The 19,810-nt window shown below is 41.5% G+C and overlaps 1 protein-coding gene across 3 annotated transcripts in view; it reads right to left on the bottom strand.

The window, feature by feature from the left end:
- SGMS1 (sphingomyelin synthase 1) overlaps positions 1 to 19,810 on the bottom strand; it is a 91,830-nt gene that overhangs the window by 62,199 nt on the left and 9,821 nt on the right. The window contains exons 1-2 of one of the 3 annotated variants that reach the window (XM_071748870.1): positions 13,964 to 13,982; positions 1,905 to 2,020 (exon numbers count right to left, since the gene is read on the bottom strand). The exons of 1 other annotated variant lie outside the window; for it this stretch is intronic. The gene's annotated coding sequence lies outside the window, so the exon portion shown is untranslated. Of the gene's footprint in view, positions 1 to 1,904; positions 2,021 to 13,963; positions 13,983 to 19,810 lie in introns of those variants that run through there. One more of the 3 variants, XM_071748868.1, reaches the window with a different exon arrangement.

Raw genomic sequence — 19,810 nt, 5'->3', positions numbered from 1 at the left:
TTATTTTTGGAGCAGAGAGAGTTTGGTAAACCAGTACTATGGCAGAATGAGCACACCATCAGATGTAGACCATCCAGATCTTTGGCAGGGGGCAGACAAAAGCAGCTGCTCTGGGCTGAGGGGAGCAGCAGTTAATTTGGATCAGCAACAGCATTCATGAAATATCTGAAGCAACTTTATAAGCACAGTTAACATATTCTAATCACAAAAACAGCATTTGTACAAAACATGTCCCTTAGCTTTTCTGCTACATGTTCTTCAAGGTGTGCCATATGGCTCAGGGACCTCCCAAGGTCGTATTTACACCAGGTTTCCAGGAAACTCTTATTTTAATTAATTTTTCATTATTTTTTTAATTAAAGCTATTTTCATTAGCTGCAGACATTTCCTGATATCATTTCCTTTGCCATTTCCAAGAAACAGGGGAGAAACTACATGTCTGAAGGAAAACGAAATAGGAGACAAGAACAAAACTACTGACAACAACCTGCTTTATGTTACTCACCAAGAAACAGCCAAGCTACTTAATAAATTACAATGGCAAGGAAATCTACCAGAGTTGAATTTGATAGATCCAAAGGAACAGAGCACAGGGTACACACAATATCTGCTCAAAAATTCAATTACTTCTTCAATTTTGGGTAAGTGTTTAAGATGTTATACCATCATTTCTCCTTGGTACTCTGTTAACACAGGAGGAGGCAGCAGCACCGTATCAGAACACAGGCCAGATTCAGATATTCCCAAAGGATTTGCATGGAATGCCTCTTCATCTTTCCTGTTTTTAAAACACAACCTGTGAACCCTGCTGCAAATCCTGCAACACGCACTTGGCATTCCCACTTCTATGGGACAGTTTCAATGCATGCATCTCAGATGCATCAGGAAAAAGTTGGGGAATAGGTTAGTAGGGAGCTTCAAACAGGAGCTGAGAAGGTTACCCATACCTACCCAGGAAGTAAGTAAATAACAAATAAGTTTTAAAAACACACTCTTTCTCAAATTCTCTATGCCAAATAGCTCCACTTTTATTTTCTGATTCTTACAACATCACCCCTTTCTAGCTCTTCAATAAGTCATGGAGCTTTCCAGCACAAATCAAGCCCAACAAAATCACGGAAGATTCCTTTCAGTAAATATTCACAACTTCTAAGGATTATGAAAAGACAAGAACATAACTACAGCAGCAAGAAAGGGCATATGCCCCTCTGATTTTCTCTTTTCAGGTCATTCATCTATGTTGAAGACAAAACTGGGAACACAAACCAGGTATTCCAGAATCCAGTCTGGCTGTCTACACAATATATCACTCTGGTTTCAACATTCAGAAGGACAAGGATTTCCTTACAAGTAGGGGTTTTTGGAATGTTTATACACAACCTACATCTTCTTAAGTTTTGCTCTCATATATCCTTACCCAAAAGCAGAAAAAAGGAACAAAGTGATCTTTCAGTTGTCTTTTCCTAAGGTTAAACAACTTAACACTAGAGTTATACTGTTGGTTTAAGTTTTGGTTTGGTTTGGGTTTTTTTGCCCTGAACAATGTGCAACAGGATGGTACAAGCAACAACTCAAGTAACAGGAAATGGAGGGAATCTGCTGCTCTACTAAGCCATACTCTTAAACAAGAGCCTCACCCAAAGAAAGCACCCAGAACAGCTGCTAAAAGAAACAGACACAGCTGTATGACAGTAAATGCAAATATACAAGTGATGCTGCCAATGGTGAATACTGCCACTGGCACACATGCAAAAATATGATTAATCCAAAGCAAGATGGATACCAGCCTGTGCAAATCCAAAACAAGAACTTGCCCACAGTCAGGTTACATTTAATATCAGTTTCCAGTAAACAAAGTATTGAAAAAATATGCGTGCTTCAAAACACAAAATTCATTTACTTACCTGGAATTGCTTTGCTGAGAGCACTTGATTCATCGGGTTAGAAGCTCACTACAAATATTGGAATTAAAGCTCAGAAGACCTGCTGCTGGCTGCTTCTCACATAGTAGTAAGAGTCACTATAAAAAAAAAAAAATTGCATGTTAAGAAGCAAAGCTAACAGGAAGTCTTCTATTAAAACTATTAAAACTTTAGGAGTTGTTACAATGTCAAGATGACTTCACCGTCTACCAATAGCTGGGATATACAGTGAAGATTGTGCTAACATGGACAGCTGCATTTTGAAAATAGTATTGCCCAAAGGACACAGAAAGAGACAAGATTCCTGTGCTCAATTAAGGCCTGTAGAGCTTTCATTGCAGCTGAAGGAGGCCTGGAGCACTTTGTTCATCCACTTTGTGGCACTCCAGGGAGAGCAGATCTGCCATTCCCAAGCACCACCCTTCCTGCAGAAGCTCATCTTGGACATTGGCTTATTTCCCTCCCTGCCTGCCTCAGGCAAGAGTGCTTTGGATGGGACACCCAGGATACAGTGGGAAAGGGAGCTGCCAAGAACAGACCACTGACCATGCGGTCCCTGAGCACCACAGACCAGAAAACACCAACTACCAATGTCATGGCAATCTCAGTGCCTCACCTTCGAAAGCCAGTCCTAGAGAAACCTGGAGCACCTTTTATTTAACAACTCTTGATTACACATTGCTGCTTGGAGCAGATACTAATGAAATCAATCTTTAAATTTTCTTTAAAGACAGCTGGTAAAGTCACTCCACCTCTGAACCAGGCATTGCACACTGGAGCTGGCAGCACTCAGCCCCAGCACACAGCTGGGAAGCAAATACACTTTTCATCCAACCCCCTAGCTTTGAAGGGAGACAAAACCAGGGCAGACATCCAGAAGAGAACTAGAACCCTTTTGCATGAGAAGAGCCTTCATGCAGGGCTATTTCGATTAAACTTTTGGATAAGAAAAAAACAGATGGTCTCACTGCTCCATTCACATTACTTAAGGAAACTGTGATTTATATATTTCCATTAAAATACCAGTTGTGGAGGATGGGAAATCATATTCTGCTTGCTGAAGCAGAACCAAACACAAATAAGTAACTACTGGAAAGCAAACTGCAACACAGCACTTCAGAATTCTTGGACTCCTTTTTAGATAGATTTAAAATTTTTAAAGAAGTTTGCATGTGGGTTTTACGTTGCATTCTTGCCTCATTCTCAAGATTATTTCATCAAAGCACTTTGAGGAGGGAGCCAGAAGGTACCTCCCTGTCTGCACATTCACCAGGGCTGAGCGCCCACTAGCCCAGCCTCCAGTTGCCAAACCTTTCCTCTCTGGAACCAGCTGGAAGTTAAAACAGCTTTTGCCTATCCAGATGGAGCCACAGCACACTGCCAGCAGCAGAGCTGCTCAAGTAAAACCCTTGTCATCCTGCTCTGGTTGATGCAGGATTGTAGCAATAACAGCCAATGCTTACAAAACAGAAGTTATCCATTCCATGGAAACCCACCAGCACTTCCTCTTCAGTAAGGAGGAAGGCCCTGCTTCCACGAGTAACTGCACTCTTCTCCCAAACACATCACACTCTCTGCCTGCAGGCACCCACTCATCTACCAAGCTCTAGGAAGCCTAAAGAGCCACCCCTCTGCCAAGAGCAGCATCAGTGTGAGCCAGGATAAAGCAAGCCTGCCATACCCCTCTCAGCATCCAGAGGGAAAGCTCTGAACTCTCCATACAGGCTCTTCTAGGAAGGACAGATATTCCCCACCCCGTCCCCCAATTCAAGAGATGATGGAGCATAAATTGGCACTAAAATGTAAATACACATCTCTGATGAGTGAGTCAGGAATCAGCATGTGCTGCTGAGTGCCATGAGAGCTCCCAAGAAGTTTAATACTGGCTGTAGCCTCTTCCTCTCCAGTATAAAGCCATACACACCCTGTAAGGACATTGCTGCCGTGAACAGAATTGGTTCTGAGACAGAATAAAGTAGAAGCAGTTCAGAGACAGATAGCTGTGTTTACTGACAGCAGAACTGTATAGTAAGGTTTGATTAGAGATCCTTCCTATCTTTCTTGAGGCACAGAGGACACCTCTTTGTATTTTTTTAAACTCTAACATGAGTTATATACTTTTCAGAATAAAAGATCTACCTTACCTAAATTGATTCATCTGGATATCAAACTCCTCCATTCCACACTCCTTCCCCCAGAGAAAGACCTTGCTGTTTTCACAGCAGCAGCTTCTGGTCTGCTGTGGTGCAGGTTCCAGTTTCCTTAAATTGCATGTTAGTATCTCTATACAAGTAGCTCAGCTTCTGGAGTTGCTAAGTGATAGGAAGGCATAATGGCATGAGAAGCCCACTTCTATTTTAGCATATAAAGTGACATTGTTCAGCTCTATCTGTGACACCACTTGCTCTGGCATCTGCAGCATTTCTTTAATGCAGAAGCACCAGATGAGAAGCAATTCTGATGGTTCTGATGCTATGAAGAAGTAATTTCTGAAGCTACTTGCCAAGTCTGGTTCTCATGTATCACAAGATGGCAAAGAAATACCAGTCACTGTAAACAGGACCCAGACACCCTCTAGAGTATCTTTATTCAGAACATATGCACCATTTTATAACAGTTGATCTAATATACTGTAATCAGTACAATCTTAAGACAGGCTTAGAGCTGATGCTGCAGCTCTGACCAATGCATTGAAATGAGTGCAGCTTGTGGAAACCTGCAGGAGTTCCAGAAAGAGGAAATAATTTCTTTTATTAATATTCAAATGTTTTTCAGGTGATTGCTATCATCATTATTATCCACAGAGAACTGTAAGTGAACCAACTATCACATGATTTAGGAGAGTAAATGTACCAAGTAAATGTACAAGAGCCACTTTTCAGGACTTTACAGAAGTGCAAATGTCTCCCTGCCTCTTTACTTGAGCTGTTCCAACAAAGCAGGCACAAAGCTTTGGAGCTGAGGATTCTCCTCTTCCTCTTCTCCTTCCCACTTAACGCACAAACTCAAGCAGCAGCAGCGCAAAAGGAGCAAGAGTAGTAGACTCTTGTCATACTTTCCAATACAAAACAAGCAGCAAGGGTCAGGAATGTTTGCAAAGGCTGCCTACTTAGAAAAAGCACCTTGGTGATTACAGCAGCACTTTCATTTTATACCCCAGCACAGGAAGGTAGGCTTATTTCCACATTACCTTGGCACCTCTGTCTCTCGTGTGCTAGATGCACTAAAGTACTCCTTAAAATACACTGGAAAAAATTCAGCCTTAACAGATCACATGCACAAGTTCACAAACCCAGTACCTTGTGGATTAAAGAAGTCAAATTAATTTATTTAAAGACAACAAAAGGAATTTTGAGAGAATGCTTAGGCAATGTTTAAGATGTCATTTTTATCCTCCTTACAGCTAATTCTTTGAATGTAGGAAGCCAGTAAAATTTGTGATGCAGTTCTTACACAGAAAACATCTCTGAAGGCATCATTGAATACTTTGCAAATTGTCCCTAATCTACAATTATGTGACTCTGCATTCTTCCTGCAGAGACAATAAAATCATACAGCTAATGGTAATGTAGAATTCATTCCCAGTGAAAGGGTATGCAAAAATAAGTGATCCCTTTTTGGTTTATGTAGACAGATCTACAACAGGGAATCATTATCTAAATTCTATCCTCCCTTTCCCACAGCTTTTGCTATTATATTTTAGGGTGATTTCCATTACATGCTTTTTGTCTTTAATTGTTAAAAATAAAACAAACAAACAAAAAGACCAGAATATTTTTAGTTCTTATTACCACTTCAGCAAGATTCAGAGGTAATTTCCCCCTGCCAGACACAGTGCATTTTTAATCAGTGTCAGGTGAAGTATTAAGGGAGGAAACCAGAAACATCCCCATTTATCTTTCTTGTATGGAAAGAAGTTATCAAAACAGTTAGCATGCTGTAAACCCATTCTGAGTTTCCCAAAGTCTGGAAAAAGCTGTTGTTACCATGACCGACAGTAAGACAGTTACATGAATGATCAGGATTTATTCGTGGGATCATGTTTAGTTCTTCTCAGTGACTTGAATGGGGGGCTGGGAACAAAACTGAGGGAAAGAAGCTCAAAAGACTTAAGAAACAAATGAAAGCTACTGATTGTAGCAAGAACACTTTAAACACATTAAAGAATATGCACTTTTAACATCAAAGTACACAACTGTGCTCAGCCTCACACCCAAGACTGCAGTACCTTCTGCACAGGACTGTATAAACCCATCCAATACACCACCAAGACTTGATTGCCATTTTACACTGTAAATAAGGTGAAGCATAATTTTGAGGAGTGTGGGGAAAAAAGGACTGCACAAGCATCACTTAAGATGAAAAAAAATTGAGGCCTCTTACTAAATAATTATGGCAGAGAGAGGATATCTAACAAAGGGAAATCCACTTCCACTGAGAAACAATCAGATCAAAAATCCCCTTTGTCTGTTGCCTGGTTAATTTTTAGGTTGTAAGAGATTTAACATACAAGTATGCAACAAATTGTGATCCCATTAGCAGGAGAAGGTCTCTTTCCCTGTTTTCAAAATACTAATTCCTCTCCCAGGTCTCCTCCTCACCTTCTTATTGTTCGTCCTTCAAAAAAACACCTTAAATCTGACCTCAACATTGCTCTAAGTCTCCTTACCATCCTAGGGTGCCAGCTGTCCCACAGGCACTTGGTAACCTTTACATTAGATGGATGCCATTACATTGAGAAGCAACCTGGTACACACGGATAGTTTCCACCTTCCCTGACAGGTGAGATGCTCAGTGTTTCCCAGATTCACCTGAAAATACGTTGAAGATAAAAAGCTAAGTTAATTCTAAAAAAGCAAGTCAGTGTTAGGTTGGAAAACAACAAAACAAAACACACTGCAACTAACTCATAAGTCATTCTCATATTCACAGCCAGATGGTTCTAGATAATTTCCTTAGGCTATAAAAACCCAGTCTGATTATTCAGATGGATCATATTTCCTGGATCAATAGCTGAACAAAGTTTCCACTACACACAGCTCCCAGTACCAGTCTACTTAGTGCACATATACATACACTCATGGATCTATCAGGACTTTCCTGAAAGCTTTGGCTTAACAATCTTTTCAAGGCATGTTATTGTAACATCTTTTTGAATGTAATGTTATCTGCTGCAACATTTGCTTCTGAAACACACATTCTCCTTGCTTACTGGCAAATACAGCAAGGGTTCCCTCAACTTGCAACCCATAAACCTATTTATAAAATGTCATATGCCTCTTCCCATAAAGCGATTGGGAAATGACAGGCATTCCCTTCAGCCTGTAACCTTTCACACAACACACCTTGTGACTTTATTATGCAAACATGGTAGTGATTAGGCATGCAGGGTATGACCAGAGTTAGGGACCTCACTGGCACTCCTGGGACAGACAATAATGCAACTGAAGTTTCCAGTCTTCTGCCACCAACAGGAACTGGTTAAAATTGTTTATTATTTTGCTTACTTTAACCAACTAAACCGGTTGGCATCTCATAGATCATTTTCCATTAAATGGTACCTATTTCTGGCTTCATGGAAGCTGAAGGAGAATGGGATGAAAGTCAAGGACTCTGTGACAAACACAGTCTACATGCTTCTGGCTAAAGGGATGGGGACAGAAATGGTTCACCTGGACCTGCAAACAACATCACTCATCAGAATTCACACTACATTTAAATCCATTTCTTCATGGCCAAAAGCCTTGCTGTCCAGTTATCTACTGACTTGGAAACAAACCACAGTTTAAACTTTTTAAGCTTAGCTCTTCCCATTCTGCAAGAGCTTTGGAACAACAGGTCCTCAGACATCTTCCACCCTTGCAAGCGTGTTTAAAAAGTAATTGCTGATAAAAAGCTGTAAGAGAGAAATCAGAACACCTTGAGTTGGGTAAAAGGAGCTGCACTGGAAATAGACCTCAGAGCTGAGAAAATTTATTTCTCATGCTTACATCTGCCAGCGTTTGATATGAGAACAATATTACAAGTTTGAGATTTTGCTAGTTGGACAATACAGTACCTGCAGTTGTCGTGATGATGGCATAGGGAAGAAGGGGAGACCAGGACTGATGCTGGTATGCTTATATATAAGGGATGTAACACATGCCAGCTGTACACAAGCATATGTGGGCATATATATATAATATGTATAAGTATTATATTATATATATGTTATATTATATAATATTATATATAATGTATTATATATTAAATATATTAACCTTGTTTTGCTTAAATAATTATTGGTAGCTATTTTAGTTCTAGGAATACTGGTATTACATTTATACTAATATAGTGTATTTTTTCTTTTATGTCCTTTCTGTTCTAGTGAATAAGATAAGAAAATATTTTGTTTCTGAAAAGGAGAGTTAAAATTACTAACCTTGGAACAAAGAATTAGCCAGACAAGGTATTCCTGATTTATTGCAAGGGATTACAGACAAATGGAGTGGGCTGCTGCTAAGCTTAAGGAAAACCAGACTTGGTCAGTTCTGGCTCACTGCATCAATATCTGTTACCTAAGTGTGAGAATTCAAGGCCTGGGGTTAAAAGTACACCATGAAGAAGACTTGGAGCCTTCCTCCCAAAGACCCTTGCCAAGGACCACCAGGAAACAGCACGCATGTGTGAATGTAAGGAAATTTTATTATTATGAAATCCAAGTCCAATGAGCCAAATCCTGCTTACCCTCAGAAACATCATGCATATGCATAATTTAACTGTATAAATTCTTTGTGATGTACCCAAATGATGTCCATGCATATTGGCCAGGGTCTGTATTAAAGTATCCTTGTATTACAGCTCTGCAGTAAAGTACCTGTGACTCCACAGGTTTTGCCCCACCTGATGAAATTTATCTACAGTGAGTCACATTTCTATCAGCTGGCTCCAGCCTCACTATACTGGTTCTGTAGTAGCTACTGATAAGTGAGTATTTCTGTGCTTTCTCCTTATTTAGCTCTGCAGAGTCCCTATCTCCCAGCTCTTGGTGCATGCTTTCCTTGGGTTGTGAGGTTTTTTGCCCCTGGCAGGGAATTCCCAGCCATAAGCTGGTTACTTTCTCATTTCCATAACTGCCTCATTAATCACAGGATTTAATGCAAGCTACATTAACAACTTAGAGTTAACCAAATATAAACAGGAAAAAAAATAGGCTTTTAAAATGGTGATCTGTCAGGTAAGAAAATATTTTCCTGCTCAGTTCACATCACTATATGAAGGTTTATAGCAAGGTAATACTATATACTTCTGTATTTCCATATTAAAATACATTAGGAGTTCCTATAACAGATACTAAAAACCACACAGATCTTCTCATAATTCTTACTCATTCTACCTTACAAGCTGGAGCTCGCCTGGTGCGGTCAGAGACCTCAGACCAAGCAGTGAAATCTACACAATACAATATAAAAAACATTGGAATAAACTTTGGCCAACTTGATGCTTACCCTCCATGAGGTTAACCTCAGCCCTACAAAACTATTTTAAGACAAGCCTTGTGCAACACTTAGCTATAGGACTACTTGATGAAGCTCAAAAGTTAAAGAAAAGTTTATTGTGGATCTCTGATGGCTCTAAAAACCCAGAGTGCAGTATCTCATAGTACTGAACAAGTTGCTCATCATAACCAATAAAACCAGACTTCATTTTCCATTTTTTTCTTATAGCAGGGAGAAAATTACTTAACATCACATGGACACTAAGTGCCAAAATTAACTGGTTTGCTTCAATGCAACACACAAAACTATCTGCAGCACTTCATGAGGTAAGAACAACAAAAGCAGCAAGTCACAAAGAACTGTACCTCCCCACACCCTGCTTTGAGAGGGGCAGGAAGGCAGGTTTCTCAGATAGGAAGAGGTATATGAGCACCTTTAAGTTTCACAAGACCTTTGCAATGTTAAAAACTAAGTTCTCTCTTTTTCTTTCTGCAAAGACACGTTTTAAAAGCCCACTGGAGGGAAAGCCTAATCTGAAAAACACACAGGTGGATATGCAAACAGCATCTGTACTGGAACAAGTTTCCAAGATGTCACACTAAAGTCACAGAGATTTAAGGTTTTGCTCCCAGTCAGTATAAAGAGCAATGGACAAAGTTGTCTTGTACCGCTGAATCTACACATCAATGCTAAAGATAAGGAGGTTGGAATATGAGAGACCTTCAGCCTCCTTGTCAATGCAAACTCTTCTCCAAACACTTGTAAATTGACACAGCTACCCCAGTTAGTCCAAGTAAACTACCAGTCTACCACAGACAAACCAAACAACCACTGCCAGTGCCCTATTTAAATTGCTAATAGGCATAATTAGTGGCATAACTGTTCCTCACTGCCTCACCAACAGCCCTTTTCAAGTCACTGCAGAAGACTGTGACATAGTAAATAAATCTATTCTCTTCAGAGATTTACAAAAGTTATACTCACCTCAGAGAAATTATAACAACCTTTTGCCACCTGCAAACCTTTACCTTTTTTTTCCTGTTTTTATTGGGAATCTGAACTAATTACAGGCCAGAGAGCAGATGAGTATTAGCTCTGCCTCAGTTGCCCAGTAAACTCTCTGTGCTGCTCTGACCTACACAGACTTCCCTGACCACAAGAAAGCCCCTCAGCACAGAGCAAACACAGGTGCAACTGTGATGAATGCTGGATCTATTGTACCATCTTGCTTCCCATTCCTCACACATTTTATTCTTTGGAGGCAAAGAAATGGAGGGCACAGGCTCAACAGCTGAAAACAAACTCTGAACCACCAAGGACAAGACCTTTCCATTTCACATTTAGTTACAGTAGCTACACCTTCAATTCACATTCAGCATTTCTGGAGTCACAGTGGCAAGATTTATACTGTCGCACTGATGTCACCTTTGCATGTGGTTTCCCTGCAGTCACAAGCTTCTTACAGAGAGCCCGTCATCATCCTGGTGAACTAGATCAAATGCTTAATAATGCTCTTGCTTAATAGGGAAGCAATATGCTTGAACAAGCTGGGTTGATTATAGGAGAGAAAGACAGGGGAGATTGAGCAGGTGACTGGAGTGCTGGTTCACTAACAAAATCTCTGATGAGAATTTAGAAGTTAGTGAAGCTCTTCAACAATTTTAAGTTATATGAGCCAAAGGCAGTAACAAAACCTAGTTCAGGGGAGAATCCAAAGGTCAGAAAGAAAACGGTATGGAACCATGTAACATATAAAAGATCTCTGTTTTAAGATCACACAATATATACTACATACATGAACAAAGTCATCCTCCAGCAGTCATCTGCTCTCTTCTTATCTATGATGCTTCCCCACAGTTAGGGAACTTCCTTCTCACATCAGTGCAAATGTACACCAAGGTATGTATCAAGGCAACAGAGTTAAACTGCAAGGCTTGGGGTGCAGGTGCTGCATAAGTGAGGAAAACAAAGCTAAAGAAAAAAAAAAAGGTCAAAATGAAGCTCACCTTTCCCTAAAACAATTTCTTTAGATGGAGAGTTAGTTTTCACCTTGGACAACTAGCAAAAAAGGGATATACCCCAAGAAGTACAAGCAAAGCATTTGAAAGCCTTAAGCTTTCCTGCATCCTTTCTCCCCTCTTTCAGTGAGAGACTTTTTCATTTTTAAACTTATCCTGAAAACCTCTCATGAAAGAGGTTCACAAACCTCTCATAAAGTCAGGGGTTAAGTGAAGCTGAAGTGAGACAGCTTATCTGCTTCATGCTAGAACTGTCTTACATGCTCCTTTTTGCTAATTCTTTTGGTGCCATTGTTATCAATGGGAAGAAGGAGGAAGCTGGCAGGCACATTTGTCCATCAGAACAACACGATGAAGGTAATGGCAGAGTAGTTCAATGCATTCTTGCCCTCTGGGAGTATTAAATTCCAGTGCTGAGGACGAAAGTGGAGAGCAGCTGAGATGCAGCCTGCCCCCAATACTGACAAACTGTTCCTGTTTCTTGGATCTCCAGAGGCCAAGCAAGCAAAGGATTTGCTACCAGTGTGCTGGAAATGGTTTATTGCCTGGTGGCTGTAAAATGCAGCAGCTCAGCAGCAACCCTCCTGACAATGCACAGAACTCTCAGGAGCCATGGACCTCAAACTCCCAGTGAGGCTTTGCTGTCATCTGTCACACACAAGAATTTCAGCAGAAACTTTTTTCTTCTCAGACAGACCTGAGTCTCCTAAACACAGACACTAATTTGTTCTTCGTTGCAGTGGCCAGGAGAGAGACCTGCACATCCATGCACCAAGGGCAATGAATTCAAGCATGAATTTGCTTTCAAGGATTTGCACTTGACTAATTCACTGTAAGTAAAAAGCAATGTTACCAGACCACACCTCGGAGAATGATTAGTGCTTTAATCAGTCTACTGAGCGGTGTAGAAGAGTGGCTGATGGGCAACAACTGCTCTGTGTTAAAAATCAATACACCCCTAGTCTGATGCAAACGATACCTAAAGCTCAGTGCTTTTTGAAGGGCGTTAAGGCACACATTAACAAGTGGCAGGTGACTTGCTAGCCTCGGCGAGGGAGTTGAGAGCTCAGCAGCAGCACAACGTGTCCATCAATAAACTCAAAGTTGCCTGCAACAAAGTATGTACATTTGCCCTCCTTAGGAAGAAAAAAAATAGTAATTTTCTTAAACTTCCAGCTACAAAAGTTTTTCCATCTTTTAGAGTTTTCCACGGTGTGAAGCAGAAATTTGGTTCACACACTTTTAGTTTTCTACTCTCTTTCTTGACTTAAAAACTATCAGTATGGGAAGAGGATTTTCTGGACCACACCCCTGCCAGGCTACAATAATTGATTTTTAATCTTGTTTCTTCTGGGCATTGAAAAGCATCTGGGCACTGCTGCAACACTCCTCCTGTGCAGTTAAATAAATGCCAAGAGATAGTTACCTCCCAGGCTTTGGGGAATCGATGACTGGCACTAATTTTGAAATGAGAAGGAAGGTAAGGGAGGCAGCCCCCCACAGCCAGAAATTGCAGCCAGTTCCGCCACCCCTGCCCTCGGGGGATGCTCATCCCTGACTCCAGTCTCACACATTTCCTGGAAAAAGCAGAGCTTTTTGAAACCCATAAATTGCCATCCTGCTTGTACTTCTGGATGTAAACATGCAGGCTGATCTCTTGCAGTCAGGATACAGTAGCACAGATGACCCGGGTGGAAGCCCAACTGAGGTCCTTGCCTCTTGTCAGTTTTATTCTGGCTCACTGCAGAAAGCTTGGTGAAAATTTAAATGCATTCACTTGGAACAAGAGGGATGAGGATCCTCCCTCCCTTGTAGCTCTGCACACTGGTTTTTCAGTTTTGTTAAAGGCAGGGGCAGCAGCTGTCACAAAGGATCGGCCTATAGCCCCCCAACCCTCTATTCGGAGGGGCGTTCACTGATGCTGGGAAAGGTGAGAAACAGCCTGGAATGGGCTTGGTGTCACAGGCTGAACTGCTGAGCCAGCAGCTGCAAGAGAGGTAGCTGAAGACCCAAAACTACAAGCAGATCTTGCTCTCATCAGATGGAAGATTAAAGGTGGATCGACACACACTGCAGAAGCAAATTCATTAAGGAAAAAAGGGAAAATTCTCTGTAGCAACAGAAAAATCAACACAGACCCTAATTTATGATGCTGACCTTACCAAGGAAGGCTTTGTTTCCTGCTTTAGCACATTCATAAAAACAGCCCTCAGTTTACGCTTGATCAGCTGCACTTGATCAGCTGTTACAAACAACCCACAGAATTTTCATCTGCTCCCTGAAACTTCTAGGAAATAAACTGCATGTAAGCATGAAAAGAGAACTAGAGTTTACTCAACACTTGCCAGAATATTCCTACATTTTGAGCATATAAGCAGCCCACACAAACCTGGTGACTGATCTAGCAAAAGCAGTCGTTTAAATCCCAAGCCCTCCTTCCCTTCTCACCTCATCAGAAGCCTCAAATTCAGTACAAGGTCCCCAGCAGCAAGGCAGGACTCTGTGGTACCTATGACATATGCTTCAGGTGGGGCCCAAGACCCACCCTTTCCTAGCAGAACCCAAAGCTCTCTCCTTCCACACCAGGTGCTCCTCTTCTGAGATGCTCTCCAACACTGCTGCTGTGCCTTCTCCCTCTAATGACAAATAGCTGCAAATACCTAATTTCTGTTTCCTTCTCTCTCCCCTTCAGGTAACAGTCACCTCTCAGAGTAAGCTGTGAGCCCAAGAGGAAGGTGGTGGCAGCAGAGGTCAGTCTCACAGGATATGATAGGACCCTGAGAGGATGGGAATGGACACAAGGAGGCAGAAGACGGGGAGGAATTGTGAGAAGACCGATCCAGGAAGCCCAAGACTAAAGAGATGATCTGAAATTGATTTTAGCTGCATTTCTGAGCCTTGTTCCAGCCTTTACTTGCTGACTTTGAAGCAAGAAGTACTATAACTGACAGGTTTAATTCGGGAATACTTTCAAAGTCCTGCTGAGAATACCTGTATTAATTGCTGAGCTTAAAACCATGTCACTTTACTGCACATTAATACTTACACTTGAGGAATAAGTATGCATCCTTGTAAGTACCTAAGAAAATCTCCAGATAAGACAACAGCTCTCCCCCTCTCTGCAGAGTTAACAGTGGTTTCAGCCACTGGAGGAACAGTGCTGCCCTCACCCTGCCAATGGAAACCATAGCAATAAAAATACCAATTAAAAAAAGAATGGCACCTTAAGACCACCTAACATGCCCTGTACAAGACCATCGTCAGCTCTAAGAGGCCGACTTGAGACCTTCACATTAAAAAGAAAAAAAGGAAGTACAGCACATCATGGCTATAAAACATTACTTAATTTAATGTACTAGGTTAATTTATTGCAGAAAGATACTGAAATAAAACTCCGCTTTGTTCACATTCTTGGATAAATGGCTAACCACAAAACTATCAGCCAGCATCCTGTACACTGAGATAACAGTAGCCCAGCTCTGGTTGTGTATCTCCTGAAGACCCTGTCTGACACTAAACAATGGGTTGATTTGGGCTGTAAACTGTGTCCAGGCCTTCAGCACATAAATAGATAGCAAGCTCAAAGAACTAAGGGCCTTGCAAATGGCAACTGGCTAAGACCAGCTAGACTTGCTGCCCAACATTATGCAGGTGTTGGAGAAGGAATTAACATAAGGACATCACAGGATGACTTCCCAGAAGTCCCCTCCCCAACTAAGAATGCAAACATTTCCAGGAAATCAGATAAATATTACAATTAGTTCCAGGGAATCTGATCTTTATTACAATGAGTTTTATACATATGTATCTATTAGTACAATATAAGTCATGTCTGCTGTCACTCATGTTATGCATGAGTTTGAGAACTCTCCTGCATCCAGCACTGTGATAAGGAATGGCTGCCTTTTAAAACTTAAAGATGTGTTAGAGGGTTCTTTGAGCAACTGAATTTTACAGTATCACACAAATAAAATATGTGGATTATTATTAGGCATACAGCAAGTCACTTCACATAAATGACCATGGAGTAGTTCACCTCAGTTTTATAAAAAACAAAATGTTTTTAAAGCAGTCCTCACAAGGAAAAGAAATCTTTACATCCAGAAGTAGATGTTACCTCCAGATAAGAGATCACCCCTCTTTTTATTTATTTTAATCCTTCTCCTATTTTTTAAGCTATAAATACAGAAAGATCTGCATGTTTATCCTTTCAAATACCTCAGACATTTCACTTTGCAATGTCTGTGGAAATCAACAGACTCTTTTCTTTCTAGCTGAAGTTTGTGCTGCCTTTTTTAGCAACTTTCAGCAACATTATGAGCAAGGACGCAAGAACTATACAAAACTGCACATCTGAAACTCTTGTGCATACAAGTTCTGACTCAAAAATTTATGCTGATTTAATACTTTTTTTGTGTCTAGAATAAACACCAAAGGCAAGCATACATTCACACACACTTCATCTAGAATACTGAGAACTGGCTTTATAACCAACAAAATCCCTTCCTAGAGGATGGACTACTCAAGGCTGCTACAGTGACAATGTAGCAGTATCAATATTTTAATTGTATCATACTAATACTGACACTACAAATACTCCAGTGGTGCCTGGCCTGCACCCTGCCCCATTGCTCCTCTGCTTTCTCCCTTGTTGCCACATCCTTTCCCAGGAATTGCCTGCTCACTTGCTTCAGACTCTTCAGCTGGAGACAGAATGTGGTGCTCTGCCATCCCCTCACCATCTCCAGTGCTGGAACACAGAGGCCGTGCAGAGTTTCTAATCCCAGAGAGAAAAGATCTCACAGTCTCATGCTATGGTTCATTAGAGCCCACTTGAGTTTAGTCTACTACAGACCCACAATTGCATTTCATGGTGTGTGTAAAAAAAAAAACAACACAATGCATCAGTTACAATTCACTGCAGAAGCTATTTCACTTAAGTGGTGCAGAGATGGCCACTTGTATTTTGCATGAAACAGACCTCAACTTGATTGCTACAGTGATAGGGCAGAAAACATGTGGCACATGTCCCATACACTGACATTCACTGTGTTGCTGTTTCCCTCTTGATAAAGTCCTGCCCTGCTAGAGAAACCACAACACATTTCTCCAAAACCTCCTGGGTCACCCCTTCAACTCTGGAAGCTGGGGGAAACCAAGGGAGGGAGGTGGCAATATGCCCTATGACAGCCATGAATTAATTCAGCCCAGAAAGCTCACTTTGAACAGATGTACCCAAACCTTTGGTTTCTATGGGAATCAAATCTGCAGCCTCTCAATCTAGAAGCAGGGACATACTGATAGAGATTGGAGCTTACAGTCTGGAGGCATCCACACTTCACCAGGGTCCCAGGGTGGGAAGTCACCCTGCCACTGCAACCCCCAGCTCAGGGTAACATAACATTGGAAATCAGTCTCTCTCATTCCTGGCAATTCAAGCAGTCCCTCTACATTGAACCACTGGGGTTGGTCCACATGCTGAACACATCAAAAAAATTCTCACTCCTACTTAAATGGCAATTTATAATAAACAAACTATGACCCTTTAGAAAGTATCACACCAGTCTTATATTAAGAGATGTTCTCCATCAAGAGGAGAATGAGCTTGCAGGACTGCCTTTGGAGCCAGGAAGTCTGGCTGGAAGGTATTTTATGCTGCTGTTACAGGGTGGTTGGACCAGGACCAGCGATGGTGCTTGATGGTGGCACCATGTTGCTGTCACATGGGACAGAAGCCCCTAGCAATGCATGGGTGTTCCTGTCTTGTCCCTACCCATTAGTTCATCTCTTCTAAGTTAAGTCTTGTGCAAATCTAAAGAAAATATGTGTGAAAGCATTTCTCAGCAAACTGCAAGTGTTTACTGTGTAGCAAGACGAACCTCTTCTATGGGTGCAGCGCTCCAAGGTCCAACCAGGTGTCCCAGTAGACTCTCAGGAATGGTGCTCTGACCAGCCTGGATCGGTGCTACTGCTCCGAAGGTGGCTAAACCAGGCCCCTGGCTTCCCCAGGTGTGAGCTTTTTATTGGCCCCCTAATCCTGCTCATGCGCAGTAGGGGCTGCCCTAATTAGGCACAGGTGGGCTTCACACGAGGTCAAGCCCACTACCTGGCAATTAGTGGCACCTGGTTGCCTCATGTCACTACATTACTGTGTGTAGCTTCAATGACTGAACAGACAATCCTCGTGTGCTTGGAAATGTGTGCATCTCCAAATCTCCTCTGCTCCCTGGTCCATCCCAGTGTCCCTGACTCCTGGCAAGCTGGGTTGCTGGCAGAGCCCTGGGAATAAGGAGGCTTTGCTGCAGCAAGCACTGCCATCAGCCCTAGTGTGAGCTTGGATCCTGTTGGAGCAGGTTGGGCTCTGCACATGGGTTTTCCCATGCAGAAAGCTGCTTCTGTATGGAGGGGGAAGAGAAGAAAATAAGGTAACACTGCCAGGGAGAGAAAAATCACTCCGAGGGGTTTGTTTCTTAGGGAGAGGCCTAATCAGCAGCTGCTATTGAAAAAGCAAAGGTGATGCACAGCTGTGCAAGGAAACAAGCTCTGTTGTTTCACCTCTAGTAGAGGAACTTAGCTTTAGCAGAGGGGTTGGACTAGATGATGATCTCTAGAGGTCCCTTCCAGCTCCAGTGACTCTGTGATTTATGTGCTGAAAGTGGAACTAGAGGTAGGCAAAGTACTGTGTACTTCATAATTTTCATAAGGTTTATGGCAGAATGGACTAACACAATCAGATAATTACCTAATTTGCAAAAAAACATAAGTAATTTAGTAGTAGCTATTACAGGGGAACCACTTGAAGGAACACAATTTCCTGTGATATTAGCATATAATCTGCTGTCAGGCTCCAACCATGAGAAGACCAAAAAAAAAAAAAAAAAAAAAAAAAAAAAGTCTTGATCATTGAAACAAGATTCCCAGAATGTTAACAAATAAAATCCAAAACTATGAATCTGGGAGACATTATTGTAGAGTGGACAATTATTGTAGAGAGGATAATTATATTGAACCTTTGCTCACATGCAACTATGAATGGACAGTATTAAAGCACTGTTACCAGCGTGAGAGGGATTACAAAGTTAATGCAAACAACCCACTTTTAACCTCTGAAGTACTTTGTGGGATATTAGCAAAGAAGTAGGTCTAATGGGAAGAATCATAAAAGGATTTTAAAGATTGGCAGCAACTCAATAAAATGCCCAAGGAGAGTTCCCTGTAGGCAGTTATAAAATGATGCACTTGTGCCATGATGAACTGTGATTAAAACAGCACCACAAAGAAGATACTGAAGTACTACCTGGTAGCTCACTGAAAACATCAGCTCAGCTGGACAGGCACAGAGAAGAAAACAGCTACCAGGCCTTCCTATTGCATAAATCTGGTGCACCTGTATCTTCAATACTATCAGTAGATGAGGTTTTTCCCCCTCCTCCTCTCCCATCCCAGCTTGACAGTGAAAAAACACCAAGTAAAGCTCACAGGACGGACCGTGTGTAGGTGGGAGCCTCTCTCCCCAAAGCCCACATTGGGTTCTTAACAGCAACAGACCTTCCTTGAAAGTTTTTTAAACCAAACTGGACCCTAGGAAAACTGAATTACCTTTGGGGTTGGTCTTGCTCACCTTCCAAAACTCACCTTCCAAAATAAATTTGCCTGTGACTGTAATCTCCATTAACTTTCTCATAGCCACTCATTCAACTCTGGCATTCCCTCTCAAAAACATTACAGATGCTTTCAGACAAGACAAATGGTTATATGGGTCTGTGTCTTCTCAGCACAGATACTCATTGTATTCTACATGTTACCGAAACAAACTCTGAAAAAAGTATCAGAATGCAAATAATCCACTTCTGATACTCACGCTTTGGGCCATATTGGTTTTTTGTTTGGTTGGTTTTTTTACAATGCCCTTTGGTAAAACATGTATTTACATTTCTAAGCTGACAAAAACTGAAGTAGGAAATTGCATATGCACAAAAACAAAGGCAATATCTGAAAAGTCATTCTGTTTATTTGTGGATTATTGCTCACTACTGTGAAGTGAGCTTTGCACTGTTTCATTAAGTGTAGATAAAAAAACCCTACCCCCATTACTAAGTATTGCTTTTGGCAAGTGCAAGCTTCTCCTACCTCCAGAAGTCTCTGTAAAAACACGTTTCCATTAAAAGTGTACCCTTCCATCCATCAAGTACTGGTGGAAGCAGAACAACAAGACATTTAGTAGGGACCTTCCCAGGCTTGCATTCACCTTGGTGTGTTTTTGCTTTGTGCTGCTTTCACCACCACCTACCCCCCACCCTGCCTCTGCTTAACATCCTGCCCCCCAAACACCCAGCTTCAACATTTCCAGAAGAACACGGATGTTCCTCTTCCTTCCTCTAAGTTGCATTCA

This window comes from Heliangelus exortis, chromosome 7 (genome assembly GCF_036169615.1).
Source record: "Heliangelus exortis chromosome 7, bHelExo1.hap1, whole genome shotgun sequence".
In the NCBI taxonomy this organism is placed as follows: Eukaryota; Metazoa; Chordata; class Aves; order Apodiformes; family Trochilidae; genus Heliangelus; species Heliangelus exortis.
Note: the sequence above shows the minus strand (reverse complement) of the source record. Positions and strands in the feature narration are given on the sequence as shown.